Source organism: Prionailurus viverrinus, chromosome E2 (assembly GCF_022837055.1).
Source record: "Prionailurus viverrinus isolate Anna chromosome E2, UM_Priviv_1.0, whole genome shotgun sequence".
Lineage (NCBI taxonomy): Eukaryota > Metazoa > Chordata > Mammalia > Carnivora > Felidae > Prionailurus > Prionailurus viverrinus.
This window is the reverse complement of record NC_062575.1, coordinates 14,177,736-14,193,657: the sequence shown is the minus strand read 5'-3', so window position 1 is coordinate 14,193,657 and position 15,922 is coordinate 14,177,736. Positions and strand designations below refer to the sequence as shown.

General features: G+C 40.1%; 1 protein-coding gene and 1 pseudogene across 3 annotated transcripts in view; both read right to left on the bottom strand.

Moving 5' to 3' along the window:
• IL34 (interleukin 34) overlaps nucleotides 1–15,922 on the bottom strand; it is a 77,265-nt gene that overhangs the window by 14,437 nt on the left and 46,906 nt on the right. The gene's annotated exons all lie outside the window — the stretch shown is intronic.
• On the bottom strand, nucleotides 5,487–7,042 carry LOC125152860 (dnaJ homolog subfamily C member 7-like; annotated as a pseudogene).

Here is a 15,922-nt window from a genome sequence, read left to right as displayed (position 1 = left end):
GATGATAACAAATAAAGCTACTACCAGCCTCTGCATACAGATGGTTTTGTTTTTTAAGTTTATTTATTTGAGAGAGAGCAGGTCAGGGGCAGAGAGAGAGGGAGAAAGAGAATCCCAAGCAGGCTCTGTGTGGGGCTCGAACCCATGAACCGTGAGATCATGAACTGAGCCGAAGTCTGATCAGCTCAACTCACGGAGCCCCTGCATACAGGTTTTGGTGTGGACAGAAGTTTCCATTTGTCCTGGGCCTTGTCTGTAACTTGCAGGTCCCAGTCACCTTCACACCACACCAAACAGTCCTGATCCTGGGCACCTTCTCTGGCCCCACCCTTTGAGCCCCACCTAAATGGAGGAATTTTGGGAAAGCCAAAGAGGACACACAGTTACCTGATGACACACAGGAGCTACAGTGGGGATTGTGGCCCAGGGGAAACCAGGCTGCCCACAGAGGCCTGGAAACAGGGCAAACAAGGCCAGGCCAGTGGCCTGACAGCAGTCTGCCTAAGAGTGGCCTTTCCCACACCTGAGAGGGCCCAGGGCGCCTCTCTCTTCCTGTCCCTCTCCCTCTCTCTTTTCCTGTCTCATGGGGGAGAGTGAAGAGTTTGAGAATGTGCCTCTCGCAAAACACTCACAGTCTACCCCACAGCTTACAGCAGTCATTACAAAGCTCACAAGAGGCAAAGTTGTGCAAGAAAATAAAATTGGAGTATTCTGCATAGTTCAGTTGTGAATATTAGATTTTTAAAAATATAATCACATTACTATTATTCACATTCCCAAACAAATAATCCCTTATATCATCTAATACAGAATCCATGTTCAACTTTCCCTGGTTGTTTTTTAAAAAAAACTTTTTAAGTTGCTCTGCTTGAATCGAGAGCCTAACAAAGTGATCCGTTGATTGATGTGTCCCTACATCTTTTTTCCTTATTTTTTTTTTTTAGTATTAAGATATAATCCACATGCCGTAAAATTTGCCATTTTACAGTCTATAATTCAGAAGGAATTTGAGAGAGAGCAGGACAGGGGCAGAGAGAGAGGGAGAGAGAGGGAGAGAGAGGGAGAAAGAGAGAGAGAGAGAGAGAGAGAGAGAGAGAGAGAGAGAGAGAGAGAGAGAATCCCAAGCAGGTTCTGTGTGGGGCTCAAACCCATAGTTTTGATTCCAAAACCAGACAAGGACCCCACTAAAAAGAACTATAGACAAATTTCCCTGATGAACATGGATGCAAAAATCCTCAACAAGATTATTAGCCAACCAGATTCAATAATACATTAAATTATTCACCACGACCAAGTGGGATTTATACCTGGGATGCAGGGCTGGTTCAATATCCACAAAACAATCAATGTGATTCATCACATCAATAAAAGAAAGGACAAGAACCATATGATCCTCTCAATCGATGCAGAGAAAGCATCTGACAAAATACAACAACCTTTCTTGCTAAAAACCCTCAAGAAAGTAGGGATAGAAGGACCATACCTCAAGATCACAAAAGCCATATACAAAAGACTCAACGCTAATATCAGCCTCAATGGGGAAACACTGAGAGCTTTCCCCCTAAGGTCAGGAACAAGACAAGGATGTCCACTCTCGCCACTGTTATTCAACATAGTATTGGAAGTCTTAGCCTCAGCAATCAGACAACACAAAGAAATAAAAGGCATCCAAATCGGCCAGGAGGAGATTAAACTTTCACTCTTCACAGATGACATGATACTCTATATGGAAAACCCTAAAGATTCCACAAAAAAACTGTGTGAACTGATTCACGAATTCAGCAAAGTGGCAGGATATAAAATCAACGCACAGAAATCGGTTGCATTCCTATACACCAACAATGAAGCAACAGAAAGAGAAATCAAGGAATCGATCCCATTTATAGTTGCACCAAAACCCATAAAATACCCAGGAATAAATATAACCAAAAATGTGAAAAAATCCATACACTGAAAACTACAGAAAACTTATGAAAGAAATTGAAGAAGACACAAAAAAATGGAAAAAGATTCCATGCTCCTGGATAGGAAGAACAAATATTGTTAAAATGTAGATACTACCAAAAGCAATCTACATATTCAATGCAAACCCTACCAAACTAACACCAGCATTCTTCACAGAGCTAAAACAAATAATCCTAAAATTTGTATGGAACCAGAAAAGACCCCGAATAGCCAGAAAAAGAAAACCAAAGCAGGAGGCATCACAATCCTGGACTTCAAGCTATACCACAAAAGCTGTAATCATCAAGACAGTATGGTACTGGCACAAGAACAGACACTCAGATCAATGGAACAGAATAGAGAACCCAGAAATGGACCCATAAATATGTGGCCAACTAATCTGTGACAAAGCAGGAAAGAATATCCTATGGAAAAAAGACAGTCTCTTCAGCAAGTGGTGCTGGGAAAACTAGACAGCGACATGCAGAAGAATGAACCTGGACCACTTTCTTACACGACACACAAAAATAAACTCAAAATGGATGAAAGACCTCAATGTAAGACAGGGAGCCATCAAACTCCTCGAGGAGAAAGCAGGCAAAAACCTCTTTGATCTTGGCCACAGCAACTTCTTACTCAACACGTCTCTGGAGGCAAGGGAAATGAAAGCAAAAATGAACTACTGGGACCTCATCAAAATAAAAAGCTTTTGCACAGTGAAGGAAACAATCAGCAAAACTAAAAGGCAACCGACAGAATGGGAGAAGATATTTGCAAACGACATATCAGATAAAGGGATAGTATCCAAAATCTATCAAGAACTTGTCAAACTCAACAGCCAAAAAACAAATAATCCAGTGAAGAAATGGACAAAAGACATGAAGAGATACTTCTCCAAAGAAGACATCCAGTTGGCCAACCGACAGATGAAAAATGCTCAACATCACTCATCATCATGGAAATACAAATCAAAACCACAATGAGATACCACGTCACACCTGTCAGAATGGCTAACATTTACAACTCAGGCAACAACAGATGTTGGTGAGGATGCAAAGAAAGAGGATCTCTTTTGCACTGCTGGTGGAAATGCAAACCGGTGCAGCCACTCTGGAAAACAGGATGGAGGTTCCTCAAAAAACTAAAAATAGAACTACCCTACAACCCAGCAATTGCAGAACTAGGCATTTATCCAAGGGATACAGGCGTTTCAAAGGGACATGTTTCAAAGGGACACACGTACCCCCATGTTTATAGCAGCACTATCAACAATAGCCAAAGTATGGAAAGAGCCCAAATGTCCATCGATGGATGGATGAAGAAGATGTGGTATGTGTGTGTGTGTGTGTGTGTGTGTGTGTGTGTGTGTACACACATACAATGGAGTTTTACTTGGCAATCAAAAAGAATGAAATCTTGCCATTTGCAACTGCGTGGATAGAAGTAGAGGGTATTATGCTAGGCAAAATTAGAGTAAGACAAATATCATAAGATTCATTCATATGAGGACTTTAAGACACAAAACAGATTAACATAAGTGAAGGGAAACAAAAATATAAAAACAGGGAGGGGGACAAAACAGAAGAGACTCATAAATATGGAGAACAAACAGAGAGTTACTGGAGGGGTTGTGGGAGGGGGGATGGGCTAAATGCGTAAGGGGCACTAAGGAATCTACTTCTGAAACATTGTTGTACTATATACTAACTAACTTGGATGTAAATTTTAAAAAAATTTAAGTGTATAATTCAGTGGGATTCTTTTTTTAGTAGATTCACAAAGTTGTGCAACAATCGCCCACAATCTAATTCCAGAACATTTTCATTACCCCAAAAATAAACTGTATTCATTAGCAGTCACTGTGTATTTCCTGCCCTCCCCCCCCCCACCAGTCCCTGGGAACCACTTATCTGCTTTTTGTCTCTATGGATTTGCTTCCTCTAGACATTTTGTATTAATGGAGTCATATGCTATGTGGCCCTTTATGACTGGCTTCTTTCACTTGGTGTAATGTTTTCAGGGTTCATTCATCTTGTACCATGTGATAAACTGCATGTTGTCTCCCTAAATTCATATGTTGAAGCCCTAGCCCCGAGTGTGATGGTATTTGAGATGGGACTTCTGGGAGGTAATTAGGGTAACTGGGAGGTAGATCAGGGTTAGATGAGGTCACGAGGGTGGGGCCTCATGATGGGATTTGTACCTTTGTAAGAAGAGACACAGGGGGGACTTCAGCTCAGGTCATGAGCTTGGGCCCTGCATCGGGCTCTCTGCTGTCAGCCCAGAGCCTGCTTCAGATATTCTGTCCCCCTCTCTCTTTCTGCCCCTCCTCCACTCATTCTCTTTTCTCTCTCTCTCTGTCCCAAAATAAATAAACTTAAAAAAAAAGAGAGAGACACCAGAGAGTTTGCTAGCGGTTTCTGCGTGCCCCCACAGAGAAGAGATCATGTGAGCACAAAACGAGAAGGCAACCACCTGCAACAAGGGGAGAGGCCACACCAGAAACCTCCATTCTTGGGGCACCTGGGTGGCTCATTCAGTTAAGTGTCCAACTTTGGCTCGGGTCATGATCTCATGATTCATGAGTTTGAGCCCCTAGTCAGGCTCTGTGCTGACAGTGCTGAGCCTGGAGCCTGCTTGGGATTCTGTGTCTCCTCTCTCTGCCCCTCTCCTGTTCCCACTCCGTGTGTGTCTCTCTCTCAAAAATAGATAAACATTTAAAAAAATTTTTGTAAAGAAATGAAGAAACCAACCATTCCAGCACACTGATCTCAGACTTCCAGAACCATGAGCAAGTACATTTCTGTTCTTTAAGCCACCCTAACTATGGCATTTTATTATGGCAGCTCAAGCAAACTAAGACATGAGATTTATCAGTACTTCATTGCTTTTTAAAAAAAATTTTTAAGGTTTTATTTTTAAGCAATCTCTACACCCAACCTGGGGCTTGAACTCACAACCTCAAGATCAAGAGTTGCACATTCCACCAACTGAGCCAACAAGGTGCCCCTCCCTTTTATTTTTCTTTTTTAAGGGCCAAAACATTTTAACCCCTTAGCTGTTTTTTCCTTTTTTGAAGAGTATTTTAATTTTATTTTATATTTTTTAATGTTTATTTATTTAGAGAGAGAGAGAGAAAGTGCAAGTGGGGGAAGGGCATCGAGGGGAGTGGGGAGAGAGAATCCCAAACAGGCTCCGCGCTTTAAGTGCAGAGCCCAACTCAGGGCTTGAGCTCACGAACCATAGCATGACCTGAGCCAAAAATCCAGAGTCAGACGTTTACCCAATTGAGCCATCCAGGTGCCCGAAGAGGATTTTATTTTATTATTTATTTTTTTCAAGTAGGTTTCACACCGTGTGGGGCTCGAACTCACAACCCTGAGATCAAGAATCGTAATCTCTACCAACTGAGCCAGCCAGGTGCCACCCCCCCATTTTTTTGCCTTTTTAAATAAAGTTAAACAGCCGAACAAAAATTCACAAACTGCTTCCCTGTCCAAGTCGTTCCTCCCTCCCACACCCTTTCCTTCACCTTATTCACACAGACCCAGGGTATCCACATGAGAAGAAGAAACTGTTCCAAGAACATGGAAAAGTGAAGAAGAAAGGAGGTGAATTTTGTCCACATTCAAGGTCATGCTGAGCAAGTCTGCACTCTCTGGATTTTGGATGGTTTTCTCTTGCTAGCCAAATTGAAAAAGGAAATTCCCTGGACCAGATGCTTCAAAGCTGAAGGCCCAGCACCACCAAAGAATGCCAAAGAAAATACAGTTGGCATCAAACTCACCCATATTCATGCCCTTCTCACCCAGGTCCTGTCCAATGTCACAGTGACTCTTCTTGGGACCAGTGGGGACAGTAAAAGCTTCTCTGACTTCCTTTAACTTTTTCTCCTCCTCATTCTAAGCTTCAGCACTAGCTTCCCTGTGCCCATCTGCATGATGCTCCAAGGCTCATTTTTGATAAGTTTTCTTGATCTTGTCCTCAGAGGCATTCGTGTCCACTCCCAGAATCTTGTAATAATCTTTCCTTTTCTTCACTCCAACTGTGCATTTTTTAGGAGCTGTATTTGTTCTTATGTTTTCTCCGTCTGCTGCACTTTTCCACAGTCCTGCACTGCCTCTTCATATTTTTCTGTGCCCATGTTACACTGAGCTCTTCCCATGGAGTATTTTAAGTGAGTGGCATCGAGCTTCACTGCATTTGTGCTGTCTTCTATTGCACCATCTCCTTTCCTAAGCTTGGAATGATCTGTACCCCAATTATAGTAGAGTTCAGCATTTGTTTTTATATTGTTGGGGTCTGTTCCCCAAGGCTTCTGTGTACAGTTCACATGCCAGCTTGTAATTTCCTTCTTTAAATGCTTTATTCCCATCCTCTTTGCTTTAAGTGCTTTAGCATTTCTGCAAGCCAGGTAGTCATTTTGATGATCAGGAGCCATCTTGGGAGCCTGTACAAAAAACTGAAGTGCCTTCTCAATACAGTCTTCATAATATAGGCAAAGACCTCATTCCTACACAGCATGCACATTGGTGGAATGTCACTGGCCACAAACTGTGCTTCTGGATAATGACCCAGCATTGCTAAATAGTATGCTTTGGTGATTTTGAAGCAATGGCAGGCAGGGAACACTCTATGCAGAAAACCACTTTCCGAAAATCCGACTTCTCAAAATCTGTTTCTGTTATTTTCTCATATTCTACGAGCATTCTTGAACTCCTGTTGTGCCTGAGAATTTTTTGATCCAGTTTCAGGACTCTCTGGAAACTGTGACATGCTGCCATGGCATTCCCTAGAGATAGGGGGCATTTGCCTTCCCATAGATGTCCCCAGGGGAAACTGTCATTCAACTTCACTGCTGTGCATCTCCAAAAGTTTCCTGGAACCCTCTGAGCATCATGAAAGTGGCTGCTCAATTCTCACTACAGCTAGAATTTTTAGGACACATATCTTTGTCCTTTGTATAATGGTTACAAGCTTCATTGTAATCTTTCCTGGTATGGTTCGCATTTCCTTTTTCCTTGAAAGACTCTGACTCCCTCCTTACTTCATTGTGGAGCAGCTCTGGTTCTGTCACCACCATTAACACATGGCACTCCGCAGCAACACTGTCTTACCACTGAGACCATACTTCATTCCTTTTTATCGTCAAATAATATTCCATTGTATGGATACACATTTTCTCTAGTCCTTCACCAGCTGAGGGACATTTGGGTTGTTTTCATTAGGGGGCTATTATGAATAGTCCTGCTATGAACATTTGTGTGGACATGTTTTCTCTTGGGTATATTCCCAGGAATGGGGTTGCCAGGTCATATGGTCACTCTGTGTTTGACTTTTTGAGGGAACCATTCAGTCTGTTTTCCAAAGGAGTTTTCCAAAGTGTATATCCCATCAGCAGTGAATGAGGCTCTGATTTCTCCACAGCCTTGTCAACATTTGTTACTCTTTTTTATTATACACATCAGTGGGTGCAAAATGTGGTTTCTACTTGTATTTTCCTGATGACTACAGAGCATCTTTTCATGTGCTTACTGGCCATTTATCTTCTTTAGAAAAAAGTCTATTTAAGTCCTTTGCCTGTTTTTAAAATAGATTATCTTTTTATTTTTTATTTTTTAAGAATTCATTTTTAAGTAATATCCACACCTAACATGGGGCTCGGATTCAAGATGCCAAGATCAAGAGTCAGGCATCCCTACCTTTTTATTGTTGAGTTGTAAAAGCTCTTTATACATTCTAGGTTCTAGACTCTCATCAGATACATGATTTGTAACTATGCTCTCCCATTTTGTGGGTTGTCTTTTCACTTTCTTGATAGTGTCCCAGCATGCACAAAAGTTTTTAAATTTGATGAAGTGCAGTTTATCTTTTTTTTTTCTTTTTTGGTTGTCTTTGCTTTTGGTGTCCCATCTAAGAAACTGTAGCCTAATCCAAGGTCACAAAGATTTATATATGTTTCATTCTAAGAGGTTTATAGTTGTAGCTTTTACATTTAAGTCTGTGATAGATCTGGAGTTAATTTTTGTATATGATGTGAGCTAAGAGCCCAACTTCATTCTTTTTCATGTGGCCAGCTGTCCGAGCACCATTTTTTTTTAATATATGAAATTTATTGTCAAATTGGTTTCCATACAACACCCAGTGCTCATCCCAAAAGATGCCCTCTTCAATACCCATCACCCACCCTCCCCTCCCTCCCACCCCCCATCAGCCCTCAGTTTGTTCTCAGTTTTTAAGAGTCTCTTATGCTTTGGCTCTCTCCCACTCTAACCTCTCTCTTTTTTTTTTTCCTTCCCCTCCCCCATGGGTTCCTATTAAGTTTCTCAGGGTCCACATAAGAGTGAAACCATATGGTACCTGTCTATCTCTCTATGGCTTATTTCACTTAGCATCACACTCTCCAGTTCCATCCACGTTGCTACAAAAGGCCCTATTTCATTCTTTCTCATTGCCACGTAGTACTCCATTGTGTATATAAACCACAATTTCTTTATCCATTCATCAGTTGATGGACATTTAGGCTCTTTCCATAATTTGGCTATTGTTCAGAGTGCTGCTATAAACATTGGGGTCCAAGTGCCCCTATGCATCAGTACTCCTGCATCCCTTGGGTAAATTCCTAGCAGTGCTATTGCTGGGTCATAGGGTAGGTCTATTTTTAATTTTCTGAGGAAACTCCACACTGTTCTCCAGAGTGACTCCACCAGTTTGCATTCCCACCAACAGTGCAAGAGGGCTCCTGTTTCTCCACATCCTCTCCAGCATCTATAGTCTCCTGATTTGTTCATTTTGGCCACTCTGACTGGCGTGAGGTGATATCTGAGTGTGGTTTTGATTTGTATTTCCCTGATGAGGAGCGACGTTGAGCATCTTTTCATGTGCCTGTTGGCCATCCGGATATCTTCTTTAGAGAAGTGTCTATTCATGTTTTTTGCCCATTTCTTCACTGGATTATTTGTTTTTCGGGTGTGAAGTTTGGTGAGCTCTTTACAGATTTTGGATACTAGCCCTTTGTCCGATATGTCATTTGCAAATATCTTTTCCCATTCCGTGGGTTGCCTTTTAGTTTTGTTGATTGTTTCTTTTGCTGTGCAGAAGCTTTTTATCTTCATGAGGTCCCAAGAGTTCATTTTGCTTTTAATTCCCTTGACTCTGGGGATGTGTCAAGTAAGAAATTGCTATGGCTGAGGTCAGAGAGGTCTTTTCCTGCTTTCTCCTCTAGGATTTTGATGGTTTCCTGTCTCACGTTCAGGTCCTTTATCCATTTTGAGTTTATTTTTGTGAATGGTGTGAGAAAGTGGTCTAGTTTCAACCTTCTGCATGTTACTGTCCAGTTCTCCCAGCACCATTTGTTAAAGAGGCTGTCTTTTTTCCATTGGATGTTCTTTCCTGCTTTGTCAAAGATTAGTTGGCCATACATTTGTGGGTCTAGTTCTGGGGTTTCTGTTCTATTCCATTGGTCTATGTGTCTGTTTTTGTGCCAATACCATGCTGTCTTGATGATTACAGCTTTGCAGTAGAGGCTAAAGTCTGGGAGTGTGATGCCTCCTGCTTTGGTCTCCTTCTTCAAAATTACTTTGGCTATTCAGGGCCTTTTGTGGTTCCATATGAATTTTAGGATTGCTTGTTCTAGCTTCGAGAAGAATGCTGGTGCAATTTTGATTGGGATTGCATTGAATGTGTAGATAGCTTTGGGTAGTATTGACATTTTGACAATATTTATTCTTCCAACCCATGAGCACGGAATGTTTTTCCATTTCTTTGTATCTTCTTCAATTTCCTTCCTAAGCTTTCTATAGTTTTCAGCATACAGATCTTGTACATCTTTGGTTAGATTTATTCCTAGGTATTTTATGCTTCTTGGTGCAATTGTGAATGGGATCAGTTTCTTTATTTGTCTTTCTGTGGCTTCATTATTAGTGTATAAGAATGCAACTGATTTCTGTACATTGATTTTGTATCCTGCAACTTTGCTGAATTCATGTATCAGTTCTAGCAGACTTTTGGTGGAGTCTATCGGATTTTCCACATATAATATCATGTCATCTGCAAAAAGTGAAAGCTTAACTTCATCTTTGCCAATTTTGATGCCTTTGATTTCCTTTTGTTGTCTGATTGCTGATGTTAGCACTTCCAACACTATGTTAAACAACAGCGGTGAGAGTGGACATCCCTGTCGTGTTCCTGATCTCAGGGAAAAAGCTCTCACTTTTTCCCCGTTGAGGATGATTTTAGCTGTGGGCTTTTCATAAATGGCTTTTATGATGTTTAAGTATGTTCCTTCTATCCCGACTTTCTCGAGGCTTTTTATTAAGAAGGGATGCTGAATTTTGTCAAATGCTTTTTCTGCATCAATTGACAGGATCATATGGTTCTTACCTTTTCTTTTATTAATGTGATGTATCACGTTGATTGATTTGCAAATGTTGAACCAGCCCTGCATCCCAGGAATGAGTCCCACTTGATCATGGTGAACAATTCTTTTTATATGCTGTTGAATTCGATTTGCTAGTATCTTATTGAGAATTTTTGCATCCATATTAATCAGGGATATTGGCCTGTAGTTCTCTTTTTTTATTGGGTCTCTGTCTGGTTTAGGAATAAAAGTAATACTGGCTTCATAGAATGAGTCTGGAAGTTTCCCTTCCCTGTCTATTTTCTGGAATAGCTTGAGAAGGATAGGTATTATCTCTGCTTTAAACGTCTGGTAGAACTCCCCTGGGAAGCCATCTGGTCCTGGACTCTTATTTGTTGGGAGATTGATAACTGATTCAATTTCTTCACTGGTTATGGGTCTGTTCATGCTTTCTAGCTCCTCCTGATTGAGTTTTGGAAGTGTGTGGGTGTTTAGGAATTTGTCCATTTCTTCCAGGTTGTCCAGTTTGTTGGCATATAGTTTTTCATAGTATTCCCTGATAATTGCTTGTATCTCTGAGGGATTGCTTGTAATAATTCCATTTTCATTCATGATTTTATCTATTTGGGTCATCTCCCTTTTCTTTTTGAGAAGCCTGGCTAGAGGTTTATCAATTTTGTTTATTTTTTCAAAAAAGCAACTCTTGGTTTCATTTATCTGCTCTACAGTTTTTTTAGACTCTATATTGTGTATTTCTGCTCTGATCTTTTTATTTCTCTTCTTCTGCTGGGTTTGGGGTGTCTTTGCTGTTCTGCTTCTATTTCCTTTAGGTGTTCTATTAGATTTTGTATTTGGGATTTTTCTTGTTTCTTGAAATAGTCCTGGATTGCAATGTATTTTCCTCTCAGGACTGCCTTTGCTGCATCCCAAAGCATTTGGATTGTTGTATTTTCATTTTTGATTGTTTCCATATATTTTTTAATTTCTTCTCTAATTGCCTGGTTGACCCATTCATTCTTTACTAGGGTGTTCTTTAACCTCCATGCTTTTGGAGGTTTTCCAGACTTTTTCCTGTGGTTGATTTCAAGCTTCATAGCAATGTGGTCTGAAAGTATGCATGGTATGATCTCAATTCTTGTATACTTATGAAGGGCTGTTTTGTGACCCAGTATGTGATCTATCTTGGAGAATGTTCCATGTGCACTCAAGAACAAAGTATATTCTGTTGCTTTGGGATGCAGAGTTCTAAATATATCTGTTAAGTCCATCTGATCCAATATATCATTCAGGGCCCTTGTTTCTTTATTGACTGTGTGTCTAGATGATCTATCCATTGTTGTAAGTGGGGTGTTAAAGTCCCCTGCAATTATCACATAGTTATCAATAAGGTTGCTTATGTTTGTGAGTAATTGTTTTATATATTTGGGGGCTCCCGTATTCGGCACATAGACATTTATAATTGTTATCTCTTCCTGATGGATAGGCCCTGTAATTATTATATAATTCCCTTCTTCACCTCACAGCCTTTAATTTAAAGTCTAGTTTGTCTGATATAAGTATGGCTACTCCAGCTCTCTTTTGACTTCCAGTAGCATGGTAAATAGTTCTCCATCCCCTCACTTTCAATCTGAGGGTGTCCTCATGTCTAAAACAAGTCTCTTGTAGACAGAAAATAGATGGGTCTTGTTTTTTTTATCCATTCTGATGCCCTATGTCTTTTGGTTGGCACATTTAGTCCATTTACATTCAGTGTTATTATAGAAAGATATGAGTTTAGAGTCATTGTGATGTCTGTAGGTTTCATGCTTGTAGCAATGTCTCTGGTACTTTGTCTCACAGGATCCCCCTTAGGATCTCTTGTAGGGCTGGTTTAGTGGTGATGAATTCCTTCAGTTTTTGTTTGTTTGGGAAGACCTTTATCTCTCCTTCTATTCTAAATGACAGATTTGCTGAATAAAGTATTCTCAGCTGCATATTTTTGCTGTTCATCACATTGAAGATTTCCTACCATTCCTTTCTGGCCTGCCAAGTTTCAGTAGAGAGATCCGTCACGAGTCTTACCAGTCTCCCTTTATACGTTAGAGCACGTTTATCCCTAGCTGCTTTCAGAATTTTCTCTTTATCCTTGTATTTTGCCAGTTTCACTATGATATGTCGTGCAGAAGATTCATTCAAGTTACGTCTGAAGGGAATTCTCTGTGCCTCTTGGATTTCAATGCCTTTTTCCTTCCCCAGATCAGGGAAGTTCTCAGCTATTATTTCTTCAAGTACACCTTCAGCACCTTTCCCTCTCTCTTCCTCCTCTGGAATACCAATTACACGTAGATTATTTCTCTTTAGTGCATCACTTAGTTCTCTAATTCTCCCCTCATACTCCTGGATTTTTTTTCTCTTTTTCTCAGCTTCCTCTTTTTCCATAATTTTATCTTCTAATTCACCTATTCTCTCCTCTGCCTCTTCAGTCCGAGCTGTGGTTGTCTCCATTTTATTTTGCAGCTCATTTATAGCATTTTTTTTGCTCCTCCTGGTTGTTCCTTAGTCCCTTGATCTCTGTAGCAATATATTCTCTGCTGTCCTCTATACTGTTTTCAAGCCCAGCGATTAATTTTATGACTACTATTCTAAATTCACTTTCTGTTATATTGTTTAAATCCAGTTCATTAGCTGCCGTTATTTCCTGGAGATTCTTTTGAGAGGAATTCTTCCATTTCGTCATTTTGGATAGTCCCTGGAGTGGTGCGGAACTGTAGGGCACTTCCCCTGTGCTGTCTTGAATAACTTGCGTTGGTGGGCGAGGACCATTTTTTTTTTTAAATGACCATTCTTCCTTCACTGGCTGGCATCCTCAGCAAAACTCAGTTGACCATAGATCTAGATGTCCATCTACCTCTATGTCAGTACCACGCTAGCTTGATTTCTGTAGATCTGTAGCAAGTTCTGAACTCTTAAGATTTTTAATCTCTAAAAGTTTACTTTCCCTTTTTGTTGTTGCTGAAGCAATGGGGTCAATGTCCTATAGACTTACCACATTCTGGATCTGGCTGATTGCACCCTTGGAATGCCATTCAACATATTTATCTCTGCATACCTCAATATTCAAAAAGCTTTATTGGGTTTGAGTATAATTTTCACAGGACATATTGCCTTCCAGCAGTAGGCACAAAATGTTTTCTCATCTCAGTGAGCTAATGTTGTGTTCTTTCTCCATGATTCATCTATTACAAAGTTCTCTATCAGCCTTTTACCTTTCATCAAACAGTGAAGATTCTAGCTCTCATCAGTGTTCCATTAGTCAATCCAGGTGGTGCCTTGATGCTTGTATCTTTCCTTCTACGTTTATATTAACGTGATCCTCCTAGAATGGAGAACTTTCCCTCCCCATCTATTTTCTTATCTCAAAGTTTGGTCTGTATGGAAAAATCAGGATAAAAGTCTGATTCTTTCCTTTGACTTACCTACCAGTTTTCAGAATGAGTTCTTTCCTAGAATCCTCCAAAGGTAATTAATGATGATTTTTCAGTATCATTTTAAATTTATTAATTTTTTATTTACATATTTCAACCCATTAAAGTTACTTTTAAGTCAGGTTTATTGAGGAATAACTGACACACACTAAAGTTCATCCTCTTTAAGTGTACAGTTGGATGAGTTTTAATAACTATATACACCAACACATTATTTTAAGATCTGGAACATTTCTATCACCCCAAAAACTTCCCTTGTATCCCTTTGCAGCCAATCCCCTGCCCCACCCTACACCTCTGGCAATCATTTATCCACATGCTGTCCCTAGTAAGGTTTCTCCCAAAAAATATTATATAAACAGAATTATATAGTATGGTGCCATTTCTGTTGTGTTGTCTTTCATTTAGTAAATGTGTTGGGGATTCAACACATTGCTGAGTGTAGCAGCGGTCTGTTCCTTTTATTACTGAGTAGTAATCCTATTTATTCCACAGTTTGTTTATCCATTTCTGAGTTGACAGACATTTGTGTTGTTTCCAGGTTTTTGCAAGTATGAATAAAGCTATATACATTGGCATCCAGATGGTCCTTCAGTGGACATATATTTTTATTTTTGTTAGGGAAATACCTAGGAGTGAGTCACTAGGTCATATGATAGCTGGAGATTAAACAATAAGAAATTGTCAAGCTGTTCTCCAAAGTGGCTTTTGTTATTCTTCTTGATGTTCAAATTATTTCATCATTAGGCTAGTGGGAGCTCCTTCCAGTAAGGTCCTGTCCTACTGACAGGGCTCCAGGAATCTTCAATAACTTCCTTGCTTTCAAGTATGACTGAGATTCCGGCCTCATCTTGGACATTTCTGCCTTAGACTAGAAATCAGCTACTTTTCCAAGGAACTCTTTTAGCGGGGACTGGTACTTAGAAACCACACCCTGAACACCAGGAGTGCTTATGACTACCTGATTCACTGTCTATAGGCTTTTCAGGTGGACAGACCTAGGCAGTTAAAGTTTTTAAGAAACAGAAAAATAAATCATTAACTCATAGATAAGTCATTAGAATTATAAGGGTTTTTTTTTAACTTCTTCTTTGAATTATTTGCATTTCTTTTGTCTTGTGCTGAAAATCTTGTTTCTTAATGAGACTTAAGATGATTACTTGTTTTATCCTTCTATATGGATAGTAGTTTCAAAATGGTAATACTGATATTATAATTTTTAAGTGTTTATTTTGGTTTTTTAACACTTTTTAAATATTTATTTATTTTTGAGATAGAGCACAAATGGGGAAGGGACAGAAAGAGAGGAGGGCATAGAATCTGAGGCAGGCTCCAGGCTCTGAGCTGTCAACACAGAGCCCAACACAGGGCTCAAACTCATGAGCTATGAGATCATGACCTGAGCTGAAGTCGGGTGCTTAATCGACTGAGCCACCCAGGCACCCTAAATGTTTATTTACTTTTGAAAGAGAGAGACGGAGTGCGAGCAGGGGAAGGGCAGAGAGAGAGGGAGACACAGAATCTGAAGCAGGCTTCAGGCTCTGAGCTATCAGCACAGAGCCTGATGCAGGGCTCAAACCCACGAACCATGAGATCATGGATGACCTGAGCCTAAGTCAGACGCTTAACCCACTAAGCCACCCAGGTGCCCCTAACACTGATATTGTAACTTAATAAGACAAGTCCATGCTACCTTGAGATCATAAAAGCCATATATGAATGACCCAAAACTAGTATCATCCTCAATGGGGAAACACTGAGAGCTTTCCCCCTAAGGTCAGGAACAAGACAGGGATGTCCACTCTTGCTACTGTTATTCAACATATTGGAAGTCTTAGCCTCTGCAATCAGACAACACAAAGAAATAAAAGGCATCCAAATCGACCAGGAGGAGGTCAAACTTTCACTCTTCGCAGATGACATGATACTCTATATGGAAAACCCTAAAGATTCCACCAAAAAACTGCTAGAATTGATTCATGAATTCAGCAAAGTGGCAGGATATAAAATCAACGCACAGAAATCAGTTGCATTCCTATACACCAACAATGAAGCAACACAAAGAGAAATCAAGGAAACGATCCCATTTATAGTTGCACCAAAAACCGTAAAATACCTAGGAATAAATATAACCAAAGAGGTGAAAAATCTATAC